This window comes from Canis aureus, chromosome 29, assembly GCF_053574225.1.
Source record: "Canis aureus isolate CA01 chromosome 29, VMU_Caureus_v.1.0, whole genome shotgun sequence".
NCBI lineage: Eukaryota > Metazoa > Chordata > Mammalia > Carnivora > Canidae > Canis > Canis aureus.
The window spans coordinates 6,531,264-6,551,141 of record NC_135639.1 but is presented as its reverse complement, the minus strand read 5'-3'; the positions used below and the strand labels follow the sequence as shown (position 1 = coordinate 6,551,141).

Sequence of the window (19,878 nt, the reverse complement as noted above, 5' to 3'; positions counted from 1 at the left end):
GTAGATGATTAGCTCCATTAGGGCAGGGACAATATCTTGTGTGCCTTGCTTACCACCATATTGATAACACCTAGCCCAATGTCTGACAGATTGCCAGCACCCAGTGGATGTTTGTTGAATGAATAAGTGAACAAATGAGGACAGAAATGCTAACTTCCAAGCAAATAGGTTAGGCTGTCAGTTCCTTATTTTTACTTCCGTGCCATAGCCAACTCTGTGGTTGGCAGCTGGTGCATAGTAGCCAGTCAACAAACGTTGGTGGAACTCATCTGAATGGGAGGTCTCTCTCTGTGTCTCTCAGGCAGCAAAGCCCATCTGCTGAGGCGCAGGCAGGCATGTGCTCCCTGAATCTGGTGGCCATGCTCAACCGTTCGGTTGTGTCCAAGTATAACACAAAGACATATTCCACCATGAAGACACAAATTAAGACATCTTGTGTGGACAGATTTCAATACATGCTTTGCAAAAGGACATTGTCCCCCTCTTTGATGGGTAAGGAGGTAGATTTAGTACCTGAGCAACCAGATGCTTCTACTAGAGAAAGTCTAAGGAACCACAACAGCCACCCATACGTAGGATGGGACATTATTGGCCATGCTGCAGTCTAGGCAAAGGCTTGGGAATGTACTGTGCAAATTAAATCATCACAGGCATCAAGGAGTTTATTCTCATCTTAAATGGCATTATCTCTCATATTGAAACTTTAACAACTCGTCTAAAATGAAAAATCAAAAGTGCCAAAAAGCAGAGCGGCTGGAGGAATAATGATGTGGCTCTTGGGGAAGGCGCCGAGACTCTCTCTCTAAGAACAGAGGGCCCAGTGAGTGGCGTGCTGGAAAATGCGGGAGCCTGGTGGAATGACAGTGCCCAGAAGCTACTGTGAACAGTAATGACAGGCAATAAAATACCCCTTTAAAAATCCGGCAAAAGATAAAGACAGTAGATTATAGCAATGCTTCAATAACCAACTGTTAGTAGATTAGCATAGGCACGGCGAGAAAACACAACTAAAAATTATTCAATCATACCAAATGCTTGCAGGGAAACTAGGCCAAGAAAGCAATCAAAATCAAATAGAAGCAAGGTGTGTTTATAGAATTCAGTAGTTCAAAAACATTGAGAAATGCATTGCCAAGATGTTTCAAGGGTTTCTATCTCCTGTTTAAGAAAAAAATATTAACGAAACCCTCGTTAATGTGAGAAATGGAGAACACAGTTCTCTCTTCCCTCCACACCCCCTCAACCAGGGTTACTAGGAGACGCCATATTCCGTGTGAGAACTCCAGGACGCAGTCATAAAATACAACACACATTTATGCAATTTGCATTAAGTTTGGTTCTACAACATATGTGGCAGACCTCTTGAATTAACTGCATTCAGTGTTTTCAGTTAGAGAAAGAAGATTCATGACTCATAGATGCCATAAATGAAATACGGCATACAGGTAGTAATTACTCAAATTGCATTCTTGAGTCTTTGAAGGTAAATTAGCCAACAATGAGAAATTGATAGCTAGCGGTGCAATTAGCTACAGGTACAACAGAGTGACCTATATAACTTCCTATTTTAAAAAAATCTAAAATTTACACAGGTTAATAGCATACAAGTTTCTTCATTGTTACTCGTGGTAGAAATGCGGTTCTATAAATACACTAGTGTAGCCTCCTGATGATAATTGCTTGAAGACTACAGAGGTAGAATTACTCGGGTTAATTCTTTGAGAAAGGCTCAGATTAAACTAACACTTACTGAGCACTACTGTGTCCTAGGCGCTCAGACAAATGAGATCCCATTCAATCTCCCCATAGGTCCCGTATGGTTAGATATGCTCCCATTTCACAAACGAGGGAATGGGGGCAGAAGTCATGCTGATGTGGCTTTTCCAAGGCCACGTGCACTGCCCTTTCTGCCTCTCTCCTCAGTGGGCTAGGGTTGGATGTAAGAGATGCTTGTCAAAGCACTCTTGCTGAGTGAGAAGGTTAGTCTATGGGGTACGCGTAGTATTTACCTGCAAATATCCCTTCTTCTGGGAAGCCAGTTCTCCTTCAATCACTAATAATCTTTCTGGGTCTATGGAGTTTGAGTGGAGCTGACCTCTGAATCTGAGTCCAGGAAGGAGCATATGAACCAGGTGGCCACTCAGAGCACAGGATGAGGATGGGTCAACACTGGGGTTTTTTTGTTTTGTCTTGTTTTTCGACCAGTAAAGGCTGCAGACAGCAAGTACAATTTTGTTGGGCCTTGAAAGGTTTAAATACAGAAGTGGGGAGGGCTAGCAGGAGGCAGATGTAGACACATCGGCATGAGAATGGATGTATCAGAGGAATCATATAATCAACAGCTGGACAGAGAGCTGGGAAGAAGGGCAATCTGGGACAGAAGTGGGGTGCCAGCTGGCAGCTAGCCTTGGGTGTCAGGATCATGCCCTACATTAGGACAAAGACCTATTTCCTGGGTCCTCAAGCCAATAGGATCACATGGGCCTGAGCTGCAGTGGTCTCATTGCTCGGCGTAAGAGTCTGCTGAGGAATAGCCAACACTGGGAAATAGGAGAAGGAGGGACATGACATAATGTTACAACATCATTTACTCGTGCCCTGAAGCCAACTCTATCTCTTAAAATGTTTGCTGCTGCTGTTGTTGTTGACTTCGTTCTCTTTTCCAATTTCATTAGTTTGCCCCTAATGTCCATTTTCTGTTCTAGGATCCCATCTGGGATGCCACATGACATTAGCCATCAGGTCTCCTTAGACCTCTCTGGGCTGTGACACTTTCTCAGATGACCCATGTTTTTATTGGCCTTGGAAGTGTTGGGGATTGGTGATTGGTATCTCAATAAATCTTACCTATAGGAAGAGGAGACTAGCACAAGTCTCCCCTACACCCCCACCCAGTGATCAAATTCTATTGAAAGACTGATACCAAATAGGAGATCCCAGGTGTATACCGTACAAAATAAAACATATTACACGATCTGGATAGATTAACTAGAATTATTGGATATGCCTTTCAGTGACAAAATATGTGATTGGCATATTTTTGAATGGCAAAAGGCATGTGATGGCCAGGGCTGCTTCCCTCTGAGGAAGAAGCATTCCTGGCTGAGTCGGGCTTGTCCTCCCATTGGCTTGCACGGCACTGCTGAAATCCTGCAGAAAGAAGCTCCTGCTGCCTGAGCATGGCTGCAAACTGCGCTGATCCAGCAGCAACCACGACACCTCACATCTATAAAATCAGACTGGATTTGGAACCAGCTATTTCTTTTTATGGTCTTTCTTCTCCTCCTCCCAAGATGGACACAGTAAATCTCTAGCCAGAGGCATGCTGATCCTTATCTGTATTTATCTAGCTACACATAGACAGATGTAGTTATCTAAATCTTATGGTGGGCAGGCAAGGCCAGCCCAGGGGAAGGCTCTCCTGGTAAAGACGTGGGGTCGCTCTTCGGGGCTCAGAAGGGGAGGGTTTGCTATTCTGTGGGTGGCATAGTGACCTCGTTTCTCTCTGTGCTTAGATAACAGGATAAAGTGGCCTTGCTTTGTCTCATTTTATCTTGGTCTCAGGATAACTCTGGGTTGGATATTCTGGGAGATGGCATCTCAGCAGCGACTAATACGGTCTAGCCATCAGAACCAGACCAGACTCTGACTGTCCTTCTCGGTGCCAACCCTGGTCACCTGGGCTGCCAACTCCGGGCCTCTTTCCATATTGTCCTCCTGGAAGGAAGTCACAAAGTGCAGCAGTTATGCTCCACCTCCCTGAGCAGTTGTCCTTGAACATGTATGTCTTTTTTTTTTTTTTTTTTTTTTCTTCACTAAGGCTGGTCCGAGTCAGGTTTTGAGGAACTCCTAACAGTTCCGACGAGTGTTCTCAGGCCTTGGGGTCCTTCTTGCTATTAGGACTGCTGTGGTGAGTTCAAGTTCTCTTGTTACTGAGGCCCTTATAACGAAGTCACCAGAGAGAGCTCTGAAGACAGATTAAGGAAGATGATATGTCTAGACCGATGAACTGGGCTCTAGTTTTTTCCAGGCATGCCTTTGGTGGTGATGGTGGGGTGGGCTGGGCGGGAGCAAGGAGTATCTCATGTATCAAATAAGAAATGTACTTGTGGGAGCCTGGACTGTCCACCATGGTCCATACAAGAACTTACTCTGTAAATTCAACCTGAACAGAAAACCGAGTACTACCCGATGTGTCTGTCTAGAAACCATAAAGATCCACACCGTGGGGAGCAGAGTTTCTAACAAATGAATGAAGTCTCATTCTGGCCCTGTGCTGGGATGATCTGAAGAAAACAGGTTGCTCTTAAAAAAAAAAACAAAAAACAAAAAACAGGAGCTTTTGTTCTGAACTAGAAAAGATAGAGTTCTTTCCCTTCAGCAGCCGGCTTCTATTCACTGCCAGCTTTTTCTCCTGTGCAGGAAAATCAATAAAGACAATAAATAAATGGCAATCCCATTGAGGGCTGCTTACTAAGTGATTAAATGTTTCAAACCCCAAATACTTGCATGCTTCAGGGATACAAATCTGAATGAACATATGTAAATGGAATTAATGCTCAAATAATTTTCTAGTTACTTAGCACAAATGTGCAATTATTAATACTGCCATAATTTATGTTTGAATATTTATCCCCGTTTTCCTAAGCATAAAACCTTTAATCTACTTTTCTGACATAATTTGAAAATAGATATGGGAATCTTTTTAATCATCTTATGCTTTTTGTAGAGAAAAGAAGGAGACGGGGAAAAAAAAAAAAGCCTCAGGTAAGGTGGGATAATTTCTGATGTCTCCTACTCCCCCTACCAGAGAGGGAAGCAAATGGTTCTCCCAAATCTGTGATGAATTCGGTATGAGGATATCACTTTCCATTTTACTCTTTGTTGCAAGGACCCTGACCGTGCAAGGAAAGGTTTTTACCACAGCTTGAGAATTACGGTCCTTTAGATGCCACATGAGTGTTTTTCAAACTTTGATGTGGGACAGAAGAGCTTCCCTGCCCAATTTTGTCACCTACTTCCCTCTCCCTGCCATCCACACTGGGAAGGGAAGAAAGTAGATGCTGAGAAATGTCAGAGGACACGGAAAGAGCCTCTTAAATCTGCACCTTTGCTATGAGAAGAAGACAGGGGTCTGAATTCCAGTTTGGCCACTCCTGGCCACTCCCTCACTGGGTGATCTTGGAGAAAGAAGTTCTCTTTGAAACCCTGTCTCACTATCTGTTAAGGAAGGAGGGAAAGAAGGAGGAGAGAGGGCAAAGATGAAAGGACAGAAGAGGGGAAGAAAGGGAGGAGGGCCGTCTCTAAAGCTTCCTTCCAAACTTGAATCTATGGCTTTGAAATTCCAGATTCATCCATCCTTATCTGCTATACCTCCTACCTCTCTTCTGTCCTGCCAGCCTCACCCTCTCCCACCTCCTGGTGACATGATGACCATGGTCCTACTATCCAGGATGGTCCAGCAAGCTGGGATTAGTAGGCAGAGTTTTCACTGTCTACAAATCTCCAAAGTCCTGAGCACCAAGGGATTGGGGGACTGACTTGGGTTTGAGTGTCAATGACATAAATGTATTTCTAGTTTAATGGAGATGAAAGCATATGGTATCAGGGAATATAGTTGACATTGATTTTAATAATAGAAAATGGAGGACTAAGTCAGAAAAGTAAAACTACAAAAATTTGATTTGGTTATAAAAACTAAATAGTACAGTCATTTATGTGAAACCCTAATTTATATCTCATTACTACACAGAATCCTGTTATTTCTGAATATATATAAAATTAAATTGCATAAATCTTAAAAATATGTATTTATTATTTATTTTGAATTAAGCATTTCAATTACTTTGTTCAAAATACAAAAATTTCCATGTGTGTACAATGAAAAGTTTTCCACGGGCATCCAGTTTCCCACCTTACTTGTTGAGAATGTTTCCTACGTATCCTTGTTTATAAAAGTAAATACCTAGGGGAGCCTGGGTAGCTCAGTCAGTTAAGCAGCCGACTCTTGGTTTCAGCTCAGGTCATAGTCTCAAGGTCCTAGGATGGAGCCCTGTGTCATGCTCTGCACTCAGTGAGGAATCTGCTTAAGACTCCTCATCCCCTCCATACTTGCTCTAGCAATCTCTTTCTCATATAAATAAATAAAAGTAAATACATAGATTAAATATACAGATTATTTTTCCTTTTTATTTTTTTAAAAGATCTTATTTATTCATTCATGAGAGACACAGAGAGAGAGGCAGAGACATAGGCAGAGGGAGAAGCAGGCCCCCTGCGGGGAGCCCGATATAGAACTCGATCCCAGGACCCTGGGATCACGCCCTGAGCCGAAGGCAGATGCTCAACCGTTGAGCCACCCAGGTGGCCCTCTTCCTTCCTTTTCACACAAATGATGACCCACCATAAGTTGTAGAGATTTCATATAACTTAGAAAAGATCATCAGGTCACATAAGCTCAGCCCTCTTCATTGTCGCTCATTAACTTAAAAAAAAGTGAGCATATTTTGATTGTCACGGACTGTATTTCTTTATGTATATAATAAATACCATGTACAGAGCTTACAACATGCCAAGCATTGTTCTAAGGTCTGTATTAACTCATTTGATTCTCATCTATCCTGGGATCTTTTAAAAGAATCGTGAAAGAGGACTCAGTTTATTTAATCAGTAGTTCTCAAGTTAGTTGTACCACCCCCTAGGGTGCAATGAATGGGAAAGTCCTCCACAACAAAGCATCATCCTGCCCTCAGTATAACTTTGAAAGGTCTGATTTCACATCATCATCCAATCCTAGAACTTAACTCTGTTCAACATAAAAACACAAAATACTTTTTGGATGGTTTCCACATACATTGAAATTTCCCAAAGTGCAACAATGATGTAAATTAAGGGACGACAGCTTTTTTGGTTTCATTGGGCATTTTATCATGGGTTCTTCACTATTTCAGAAAGTCATATGCTGACAGCAATTCTTCTTGTGGGATTTGAGTTTTCACTACAACACACCTGTATAAGAACAGACCATGCCCCTGCTAATTCATCAGTCTACATCATCAAGAGGCTCAGACTCACTAAACTATGTCTAACTATGAATTTGAATCAAGAGACCTAGAGATGGATGTTAGGTGTGCTTTCAGACACCTGTAAAACTCTGTCAACCCAACAGACCACGATCAATACTAAAAATGAGAATCACCTGAGAACTCCAGAATGTGCGTGGCTGGTACCTTAAGACTGTCTATCCTGCCTTGTTCCCGATGTGCAAGGAACAAGAGGCTTACTTCTCAGCAAGTGGGAGCCTGGGGCTTGGCACAGGCAGGACTTCTGAAGTGTGGGAGTCTGTATCTTAGTCAAGAGCTGGCCCAGGAAAAACGAAGGACCCAAACATCCAAAACAGGTGAGATGGTGAAGAGGGTCTCGACCATGAAATCAGGAAGCTGATCCTGAAAGATTCTCAGAGAGTGAGGGCAGTGGGACCTTTGTGATAACCTGAAGGGGAGCTGGGGAAAAAGAGGAAGCTACAAGGATCACGGGATGGTTTCCACCCTAGAACCAGTCTGGGATACCAGCCAACCACAAGGAATGCAGCAACTCTAACTAGCTAACACCAAGGTAAAAGACTCAAAGACTTTACAATCTGGTTTTGTAGATGTGATGGTGACTCTGTTATCCTCCTCCACGTAAGGATACTGCTGCTTGGATTGGAGGAAGCAACGGTGATAAAGGAAACAACAGTTTAGTATAAACAGACTTAGACAACATGTTTATTGATTCTTTAGGGATTTAAACGTAGGACAGGCCATTTAGCCAGTATTGGGTGTATGTTTTTGATAAAGGTAACCTAAAGACGCTTAGTGTGAGAATGAAGACAGATCAGCTTCTCTGTTTTGTGTCAGGTGGGGAGGACTGGATGAGGAAAGGACTGGATGAGGAGAGAATGAGAGAATGGAGAAGGATCACGAGCACGAGCATTTTAAGGAGCAACTTTGTAGTAGCTTATTATGCAGCTAATGTTTTGCTTGATGAAAGTTAAAGAAAAATACATCATTAAACTTAACTTTTCGTAAATTGTGAGTACCACTGGTGTCAACAGTGTTTGCTTTCAAGACATTGTTTTCAACTAAACAGGTTATACAATCCCCCATCCAACCTTCCATCTTCCCTTATTTCTTAGTTTCTCCATTTCTATTATAACATCATTGACCATGCTTTCTATCTTGCCTACATCGATTTGGTGTCAAGTTCCAAAACACCTTCCTTTGAGTCTATTTATTCTTTCCTTGATGTCCTCACTGCTTTATTTCTAATGTAGAGCCTGGTTGCTCTTTTTCCTTTTTCATCTTCCATCTGAACATTGTTGACATTTGGGGAGGGGCGCAGGCAGAGAGAGAGAGAGAGAGAGAGAGAGTCTTGTGCAGGTTCCATACCCAGTGTGAAGCCCAACGCGGGGGGGGGGCGGGGGGGGGGCTTGATCTCATGACCCTGAGATCATGACCTGAGCTGAAATCAAGAGTCGGATACTTAACTGACTGCACCCCCCAGGTGTCCTGGAAAACTGCTGACTTGTTAATCTTCCCCATCGTTCATCAGTTGTTCTTCCACTCAAATATTTCATGTACGCTATCAGGATGAGACTTTCTGCTGCTTCTCAACTTCTCCTAAAATCCATTCCTACATGTTTTTTCACATTCACTTCTATCCTTTACTCCCCTGTCAATCCACTGCTAAGTCCTCCTGATGCTGCCACTGAGATTGCTTTTGAGTCCACTCACTTTCCTCCAATCTCTCTGTTATTACTCTAGTCCAGCCCTCACCTGTGTCTGTCTCCCAACTGGTTCCATCATTCCTCATGTCCCTCTCCTGTCCATCCTCAATGTTTGGTAAAAGTGAATTTTTAAAAATGTACATTAGATCACATCCTCTTGCTTAAAATCATTCACTGGTTTTCTACCGGACTTAAAAACAAAACAAAATGTAACTCCTTGACATGAGCTATAAGGCCCTGCACCATCTGTCTCCTGCTTAGCTCTCACGCCTCAAATTGTGCTACTCTCTCACTCACCATTTTCCAGTTATATAAGCAACCATAACTCTATCTGTATGCCCCATCGTGTTCCAAGCTTTCTTCCACTTGTGCCTTTACCAGGCTATTTTTCCTCAGCCCCTACCTTTCACCTTTCACCCAGAAAATGCCTTCTCATCCCACAGGTCTCGGCTTCCAGGATAGCATTGTTAGAAATATAAACATTCTCAAGGAAATTAACTAAAACAGGATCTTCATGAAACTTAAGACCAATAGTGAGATGATAAAGCACAAGAATAATATGGAGAGATAGCTGGGGAAATAGGAAATTGAGGGTAAAATGAATCCAAATGCAGAACTAATTGATCCATTACAAACAAGGAGAAGAGAATTTGGCTTTGTAGAGACTGAGTCAGAGACACGGAGAAGAGATTTGAGAAAGCTGAACAAAATACAGAATGAATCAACACTGAAAGGAGGTATGATGATGCATATGGAGGGCAGACAGCAGAGATCGATATTCAAATAACTAACATCCAAAAACAGAGAACATATCAAAAGGAACAGAAAAATATATTCAAAAGATAATAGAAAAAAACTTTTCTGGCATGAAAAAAACTGCATCTGCCTATATTAGGCTCTCCAGAGAAACATGATATATAGGGATATATATATGAGAGTTATTATAGCAATCAGCCCACATGGTTACAGAGGCTGAGAAGTCCTGGGATCTGCTGTCTGCAAGCTGGAGAACCAGGAGAGCTGGTGGTGTAATTCAGTCTGCATCCAAAGGCCTAAGAATCAGAGGACCACAGGTGTTAAGTCCCAGTCTGAGTCAGAAGGCCCCAAAACCAAGAGCATTGATGTCCAAAGGCAGGAGAAAGTGGATGTCCCAGATCAAGCAAAGAGCAAATTTGCCCATCCCATCTTCCACATTTTTATTCTCCTCAGCTCCTCAACAGATCAAGTGATGCCCACTGGCATCAGTTAAGGGCAATCTTCTTTACCCACTAAACTGATTTAAATGCTAATCTCATCCAGAAAAACCTCACATACACATCTAGATATAATGTTTTACCAGCTCTCTGGGCATCCGTAGCCCAGATAAGCTGACACATAAAAGTAACCATCACACTTCCCATCACACAGGCTCGCCAAATTCAACACATGAAAAATGATCAAAACAGGAAGATATATCTTGGTAATTTTATTGAACTGTAGAAATAAAGACAACTGCACACAGCTGCGAAGATAGGACAAGTCTCTTTGAATGGGAAAAATGAAAAGACATTCACAAGTGTGCAAGGACTAAAGGGACATATTGCTCTTATATGTGAATCAGAAAAGTCTTAATGAAGCAATCTAAGGAGCTCAGAGAGGATATAAAACAGGAAAGTTATTGTTCTAAAGAATTAGAGATGAATACTGAATCCACATAAATAAAGGTAAAGAAGTATGGTGGTTATGTTATTCAAAACAGAATGCAAATTTATATGCAAACATTTTAAAATTTTTAATGAAAATAATTTTAAAATTAACAAAACTTGTTACTACAAAGGGAATGTAAATGTTTTGTGCAAAAATAAAAACATAATGATAACAGATTAGGATATATATATATATATTATATATATATATATGTACACCAATTAAATACACCAGAATATACCAATTAAAATTAGGAAGAAAAAGAGTGAAGAAAGAAAAAGAAATGTAAAGATCCTAATTTCCTCATAATGTTTAATTTCCTAAATTGATAAATGAGGGAAATTTTCAGAATATTGTTTAAAGTTATAAAGGTAGCCATGAGTTGGAAATTAAAACAGTCTCTATCTTCCATTTGCCTCCCAGGACAATAAACCTTCAAAATCAAGCCAAAATATATAGTGAAAGAAAGAACACACACAAAGTCAAGAAAACAAAACACCCAAAAATTACTACATAGAATTACAAAGTTGAAATGAAATACAGCCACTACAAAAATCAATGCAAATGAGATCAAAGACTAAAGTCATCTACTTGCTCTTAGGGACAAACTTTGAAAGTAAAAGAATGACCCAGGATATAGCAGGCAGCCACAAATAAAAAGCATGATTTGCAATTTGAATATTAGACACAGCTGGATTCAGGGGGGAAAGCATTATAATGCTGAGGTATAAAATTCATAATTAAACTGCATGTTTCATTCATCTTTATACACCAAACAATATAGCATATCAAGGCAGATAAAAAGTAAAAATGGCAGGAAAATAAAAGGATAAAGTATTTGAAACACAATAGTAAGAGGAGACTTTAAAACACTTCTCTTAATCACTAATGACTTCCATAGACTAACAATAAGTAAAGAATAGACAAAAATATCCCACTAGATCTGATTAATATAATTAATAGCAATTTCTTTTCAAGTGTTCATCTATTTTGCAAAAATTGGATAACAAATAAAACCTCAGTCAATTCTCAGAAAATATAAATGGTACAGGTTTTCTGACCACAATTCAATAAAACTAAAATTAAATAGCGAAGAAGAAAACATAAAAATAAAAAATCCCCACTAGTAGTAAATGCACAGACATCTCCCAAACTACTCTTAAGCCAAGAAAGAAATTGAAACCATAAGCCTAGAGTAGCTACAAATGATAACAAAAATAATACACATTAAATCCTAAAGCTGTACTCAAGATGAAAATATCAGTTTTAAATTTTCACTAACAATCATTCAAGAATGAAACAAATGAATTTGACACCAAAATCATTATTTAGATAAATAACACTAAAATAAACACCAAAAAAGGAATTAATAAAGAAAAATGCAGATATAAGTGAATAAGCATACAAAACTGGCAGACTTGATACATAGAATCAAGAGCTGTTAAGGGAAAAGCAATAAAGACCCAGAGTAAAATAAACTATGTGCTAGACTAATCAAGAAAAAAGTGAGAAAGCATGAAAACACAAAATTAGAAACAAGAATAGGGGGGAAAAAAACCCATAGATACAAAGGGAGTTTAGGGAATTCAAAACAGTATGTTGCATGACTCCAGCTAATACGTTGGAAAACCTGGCTGAAAAGTCAATTATTACATTTCCACTCCCCAGCTTCCCAGCCTCCCCTGCTAAAGGGGTATCTGTTGGGGGGGGGGTGTTGGGAAAGGGCATTTCCGCTAAAGAACAAACAAGGGTGCACTGGCTTCTCCTGTTCTCATAAAGCTGCTGCGGTCTCCCTGCAGCCATAAGGAAAAAGCAAAGGCTTACAGACATAGGCATGGTTGAAATGCAGAATGAACGAACACCCTCTGTTACTGAGAAAAAGGAATGTTTTATATAAATCTTTATTACTAAAGTTTTCTGTTATTTGCAATGAAATGTATTTCTTGGCAGGAGCATATACTTTGTTACTGGGACAAAGAAAACACCTCACATTTATTTTAAGAACAGGCACAAAGCAAGGATGGCACTATCACTACTCTCATTTATCATTATGCTGGAAGTGTTAGCCAATACAAATAGACAAGAGAACCAAATAAGAAATAGAAACAGTAAAAAGAAGAAGGCAGGTTATCATCATTTTCGATGCTATGACTGATGGAGTCCCCAAATGAATGAACTAAAAACCATTATTAAAAATATAACTTAATGAGGTGGCTGGCTACAAAATTAGTATGCAAAAATAAATGGGCTTTACTATATAATCACTAATTAGAGAATATAATGGAAAAAAGATCCCATTTATAAAAGCAAATAATTGATAAAATAACTAGGAACACGTCTGGAAAAGTGAGACTTAAAACTCTCAAAATCTATTTGTTCTTCGAAAGTAATGACTAATATTATAATGTTAGTTTTTCCCTCTTTGAATTATAAACTCAATACACTCTTAACAAAAGAAAGCTGATGAAAGCAATATTAAAGTAAACCAAATGAAAATCATGAAGAAAAACACTAAATGGAACAAAGAGGGCTACTTGATCTTGATAAAGAAGCAACCTACTGAGAAGATAAAATAGTTATAAATTTTAATGTAATGAATTGTGCAGTGCAAAAATTGTTAGAAAAATCAGAATAATATTAATAAAAAGAAAATAGACAATGTAGCACAATTCTCTCAGAAAGGAACAGATAAATGAAGACATGAGGATCTGAAAGCCATAATGAACAATCTTAATTTAGTAGGTATATGCAGAAATGTACGCCCAACAAATGGAAAATAGCCCTTCTAAAGACCGCTTAGCATTTCAAAATGTTTATATATACACACTGGTATATATATATAAATATATATATACCATAAAGAATTCTTAGTTTGTAAAAGTAGAAATCATAAATACCACTTCCTTTGATTATAATTCAATTAAACTAGAAATTAATAATTCTAAAAGCTTGGGCATTTACAAATTCTCTTCTAGATAACATGCATCAAAAAAAAAATATTAGGGGCACCTGGGTGGCTGAGTCAGTTAAGCTTCTGTTTTCAGCTCAAGTCATGATCCCGGGGTCCTGGAATAGAATCTCATGTCAGGCTTCCCGCTGAGCAGGGAGCCTGCTTCTCCCTCTCCCCCCACTGCTCGTGCTCTCACTATCTCTCTTTCAAATAAATAAATTTTTAAAAATCTTTAAAAAGAAAAGAAAAATTATAGGATATTTAGAAACTGATAAAAATCGAGGGACTACAACTCAAAGTTATTGAGATGCGGTCAAAATAACATTAAAAAAATGTATTGCCTTAAGTGCGTTTATTGGAAAGCAATGAAGACTAAAAATTAAATAATTAAGCATTCGATTCAAGAAGTTTAGAGAAAGAATAATAGCCTACAAGGAAAGGCTGATTTATTCATATCTCATCTCTAGAATAAAATCAGAAATTACTGCAATAGAGAGCAAAATGGTAAACCTGATCAGCATAATCAATAGTGGCTTCTTTTAAAATAGCCGATAAAATAGACAAATCTCTGGTAATTCTAACCATGAAAAAAATGGAGAAAACATACATAAAAATATTAGAAAAGACATATGAGGCATCATCAAAGTCATGGGAAAAATTTAATAAGAAAATTTGCATACTCTCTCTCCTACGAAGATGTTTTAATAAATCTTATAAATTACATTAAGAGAAGTGTAACCATCGCCAGGCAGAGGAGGATATTGTGGTGGCTGTCATTGCCCACATGTGGCAGACCTTAGCTTTGCTTGGAAGCGCAGTCTGCATTCCATTTTCACCTCAATAAAGTCATTTCTACTGATAAAAACACAAGCATTTGAATTTCCCACTTAAATTTAGACCCTATCAGGTAGCATAAAACATTTCAAAACTGATCACACCAACATGAAACACAGAGGGAATGAGGCCTGTGTTTAAGACCAGCTCCTAAGTCTAAGGAAGCCAATGGCCTGCCTCCTCCATCCCACTGCAGGGACTGAAAGAGATACATGCCAAGAGCAGTGAAAAGGACCCTATCTTTGTTTCCTAGAAGAGTCCACTGAAGAGTTGGAAATTTCTTGCTATGAAAATAACATGGTTGACATAGCCAAGGGCAGATATCAAAAGAAAATTGGAAGAGAAACACTCTGGTAGCAACAAACATGCCAGAGCCCACATTTTGGTTTCCAATTCCATTCTCCAATGAAAGGAACCAGGGCTTCTTAGAGAAATGGCTGATTCCAGGACTGCAGCAAAAAATATAAAAGATGAGTCAGGAGCATCTGGTAGGGCCAATATATATATATATATATTTAACATCCCGAACTATGAGGATATGTCAGAGACACAGGAACCAAATTGCTAAGGTTCTTTTCTCACTCTTATATTCTGTATTTATTAGCAAAATGAAAATTTCTCTAACAAAAAAAGGGCAACCAACTTGATTGATAAGCCAGCTGAATGAGTGCAGTGCCATAAGCAATCTCAAATTTTTAGCCAGAGTCCTAGTTCCTTCATAAGGAACAATAAGAAATGGGAATAAGAGAAAAGATCCACAGAAAACCATCAAAACGTCTCCCACAAACTTCTCTAGTCCTTCATTCTCCTAGCAGCCTGATGGTGGCATCAGCCAGGGACAGTGAGTGGTAAATAGGCAGCTTTGGATTGGAAGCTGCCATTCCAGTGGGAAACGTGGTGGGAGCACTGAACAAATGGAACATTTGTGAAGTGAAGAAAGCCCACCCCCTGTGTGGAACACTGATGGCAACTATGATGTAATGAAGGAACACTGGATTTGAGAGTTCTGAAATTTGGGTTGGGTATATCCATGGAGATTGAGTTAGAGAATTTGTGAGTTACTTTGAGCCTCATTTTCTTCCTCTGAAAGATGAGATTAATGATACCTATTTCATAGGGTTGTGGTGAAAGATCAAGATTTTTTAAAGAATTTATTTATTTGAGAGAGAGAGACACCATGAGAGCAGTGGGGAGGGGGGAGAAGAAGGGAGTAGGGGCAGAGGGAGAGGGAGAGAGAAACTGAAGCAGACTCCACACTGACCATGGAGCCTGATGCCCATGGGGCTCAATTTAGGCTGCATCTCACGACCCTGAGATCACCACCTGAGCGGGAACCAAGAGTTGGACGCTTAACAGACTGCACTATCTGGGGGCCCCTGAAAGATCACATTTAAACATGTGTATAGAGGGGCACCTGGCTGAGTTGGTAAAGTGTGTGACTCTTGAACTTGGGGTCATGGGTTTGAGCCCCATGTTGGGTGTGGAGGTTTCTTAAAAAATAAGTAAAATAAACATGTGTATGGGACACCATAAATAGTAAGACTGTGAATGTATAAATTGTTGATACTACTTGTGGAATATGTAAACCAGTAGAAGGTAGGAGTAGGACCGTAACTCTCAGCTCATGAATGCAACGCACCATGACAGGACTAGGGTTGCCGGATGAAATACAGGATGCCTAGTTAAATGTGAATTTCAGATAACAATAAAAAATTTTCTAGTATAAGTAAGTTCCATGATAACCGAGCACAAGTTAACATTTAATATCAACTATTTCCTATTGTTCTCTCATTTCAAATAAGTCAGGTACATCTCCCCAACTTTTTTGAAAGCTCTGTGGGAACACATATATCATATCATATACTTATCTTGGATAATAGGTATGATTACCTATTATCCAGGTATGCTCCAGGATGCTCAAGCACTGTTACGCTTATAACAGATACTAATAAACGGTGATGACAGCAAAGATTTGGTTGGGGTGTCATTAGTCCCCTCTAATATGATCAGGGCTTGAATGAACTTGCTATTATCTATAGGGTCCTCTCATTTGGCTGCCCTGGGAACCTATGAAACAGTTCAGATACTTGCCCATTTCTAGAAGTTAAGGAAATAAGGTCCCAGAAACCTAGGATGACACTAGTGGAGATAAGCTCATTCCTATGTGCTCTCACACCACAAAACGCGGGTGCTTAAATCACCTGCACTTGGCTTAAAACCTTAAATTCCTCCTACACTCTGCTTGAGTGTTGCTACATGGCTATGACTCACTAAAAGGTAAACAGAAATCTTTAGAGTCTATTTGATTTCTCAAAAAAGAAGAAAGACAATTTGCACTTTTAAACATGGAAACTAACTCAGGTTTTCCCGGGTTTTAGGCAACCAGATTTTGAAAAGACGACAGCATTTCTAAAACACTGGTCTCTGTCATTCTTTCTTACTTGGCTCCTTCTTGCTAAACTTTTCAATGAGGTTTTGGATCTGCCACAAATATCCCTAAGTTAAAAGAACATATTAAGTCAGTGCTTGGTTAGAAGAAGAGAAAAAAACCCAAAGAATGTAAGACTCACTCTACCCATATAGACAAGATGATAATCTAGATGCACTATGCATAATGTGTGGTGTATTTTTTTTTCGAGGGAAGATACAGAACTTTCTCAGAATTCTTTGGTGAAATATACACTTGAATCACACACAAAAAAAGAAAATGTGACAAGGAAATACTTTGCATACTGAGTTGTGACCATGGTTATGTAGGAGCGTACATCATTTCCAATTAAACAAAGAAAGAGGCAGTAGAAAACACTTTTTTTAAAACCATGAAGTCTCTTTGAAAGAAAAGTAGAATTTGCACTCTACCTTATTCATTAAAGTTAGAAGCTGCCATCCCTTTAATGAGCAGCCTGCGGGTGGAGAAAGTGTCTTGAATAGCTATATTCCAAGGAGTACTTGGCATCATCACTGAAACATAATGTGGGACTGCAATTGTGTGGGGTTTTTTCCCCAGTGAATAGGAAGTGATCAAAGATAACATTGCCTGAGAAAGAATTAAAATAGTGTAACATTGCATCAAGTTATAGCCAATGCCAATCATTATATGGATGAATGAACAAGATCCTTTAAATAATGGTATAGACGTGCTGTGGCATTCAAAATATAATGACCAACTTCAGTGGGGTTCAAATAAAAATGCAAAAGCATGTGCCCACTCATCTGGCCAGAACAGTGAAGTATAAGCACGTCTCTTTAAATAGATCTGTGAGCCACATCCTTCATTTACATCATCTATAAAACACTGGACTATAGGAAGTAAATTAATTCCAAAAGGCTGCCTTAGGAATTTTATCTTAGCAATGGGAAATGCTATCTGCGGGGATACTAGGAAAATTGGAGGCACGATTGAAAAAATAAAGTATAAAGGACTTCTGTAATTACAACGTGATCACCTTTCCCTCTGTAAAAGGACAGGAAAGGAAAGGCACAATACAGGAATTGAAGTCATCATTGTGTAGATGAGAGTTCCTGGCATATAATGCTAGACAGAGCTATTTACTGGAAAAAGTGTTGGTTTATTTACATGCTAAACAGCACCACCTTCGAGCTTCGGCCCACTGACAAATAACAGCACAGCGAGGGAGAGAAAGAAAAGGCAATCTTCCTTATTCCAGAGAGAATCAGAACAAGACTGACAGGGGTTGTCACAAATCCAAACATCTTGACCCCATCATTATAAAATGGAGTGCCCAGCCTCTCCAAACATCTCCAAAGAGATAAGCTTTGCTTTCTCCGGAACGAGAATCCCAGCAAGGAAACTTGACTCTGCATCCAGAAGGAGGGATGACGGGCAGGGGGGAAATTATCGATACTTGCCTTCCTCTAGGAAATCTCTGCAGCACAACTCTCGAAAGGTGGGAAAAATAAAATTTAGCCTTTGTCGGAGGACTCCTAACCCGGGCCACACGACGCCCTTGTGCACTGGGTAAAAACAAAGGTGAAAAATATCTGATCTGATGAACAAAGACTGGCCGATGAACGGAGTGAGTCATTTTAATACCGTACACAGGAGATCCAAATAAAGAGACCAAAGGAAGCCAGGGAGCCTAATGCACCCACAATTGCAAGTGCTCCCCAGGGAGTAACAAGACTAAAATTGGAAGGTTTTGCTCAGAGAGATACCGCCACTGATTCTAATCCAGTTGTCTATGCTAATCAAGGCACAGCCTCTGAGCTTCTCTAAAAGTTTTCACTTCTTTGATTTAGAAAATAATGCTTGTACTTGCAGTTGGTATATATAAATTCTGACAGATACTAAGAGAGGAAATGAGGGCACTGAGTAGGGAAACAAATAAAATGTATGGGATGTGGTTCTCGGCTTGCCCATCCCATGCTGTGCAAGCTTTGGCAAATCATTTCATTCCTGGGCAAGCGTTTCTGAATTGTGTTTACCTTATCCTAAATATTTAACAGTAACACACTCCACCTTCCTCCCCACCTGCCACCTCTCTTAAAAAAAAAAAACAAAAAAAACAAAAAAAAAAACCCCAAAAAAAACCGAGATGGGGGTTCAGCAAAAATTCACTAAGAAACGGTATTGACAAGATACCCATATTTTTCTTCCTTCATTTGACGTTTAGTTGACTGGGATGAAGCACATCAGGAAGTCATCCGTGTACCACCTACACATATTACTTTAAAATTTATTAACAAGCCTACAGTTAATTAGACAGAGACGAAAAATAAATGTCTCCAGGATTCGGCGTGAATTTCGGTTTAGGCGGCGCAGGAACGAGAGGCTCACGGGGAAGGCCGCTTGGGAAGCGGTGATGAAAACGGCGGGAAAGGGGACGGGAGCATCAGCTCCCCAGGAGTCGGCCGCCTTTCCCTCCCGGAGCCCCGTGAGTCGGGGCGTTCAGTGCGGCCCTCACAGGTGGCGGCGCCCCCAAGGCCTGGGACTAGGCCTGCAGCTTCCGGCCACCGTCCGCCGTCGCTGCCCAGAAGCCACAGGCCAATCCCCCGCCGTCGCCCGGGGATCCCTGCCGGGTGGGCTGTGCTCCACGGGTCCCTACCCGGCGGGCTCTGTCCCGAGGCCCCTACCCGGCAGGCTTTGCTCCGTGGGTCTCTACCCAGCGGACTTTGCCCCGAGGCCCCTACCCGGCAGGCTTTGCTCCACGGGTCCCTACCCCGTGGGCTTTGCCCCGAGGCCCCTACCCGGCAGGCTTTGCTCCGCGGGTCTCTACCCAACGGACTTTGCCCTGAGGTCCCTACCCGGCAGGCTTTGCTCCGTGGGTCCCTACCCTGTGGGCTTTGCCCCGAGGCCCCTACCCGGCAGGCTTTGCTCCGCGGGTCTCTACCCAGCGGGCTTTGTCCTAAGGCCCCTACCCGGCAGGCTTTGCTCCACGGGTCCCTACCCGGCGGGCTCTGTCCCGAGGCCCCTACCCGGCAGGCTTTGCTCCACGGGTCCCTACCCCGTGGGCTTTGCCCCGAGGCCCCTACCCGGCAGGCTTTGCTCCGCGGGTCTCTACCCAGCGGACTTTGCCCCGAGGCCCCTACCCGGCAGGCTTTGCTCCACGGGTCCCTACCCGGCAGGCTCTGTCCCGAGGCCCCTACCCGGCAGGCTTTGCTCCACGGGTCCCTACCCCGT

At 40.9% G+C, this 19,878-nt stretch overlaps 1 long non-coding RNA gene across 1 annotated transcript in view; it reads right to left on the bottom strand.

Annotated features, from left to right (window-relative positions):
• The window catches only part of LOC144300959 (uncharacterized), a 33,324-nt gene extending 13,781 nt beyond the window's left edge, over positions 1 to 19,543 (bottom strand). The window contains exon 1 of the long non-coding RNA XR_013367706.1: positions 19,389 to 19,543. This is a non-coding gene — a long non-coding RNA (uncharacterized LOC144300959). The remainder of the gene's footprint in view (positions 1 to 19,388) is intronic.
• Between the last annotated feature and the right edge of the window lie 335 nt (positions 19,544 to 19,878).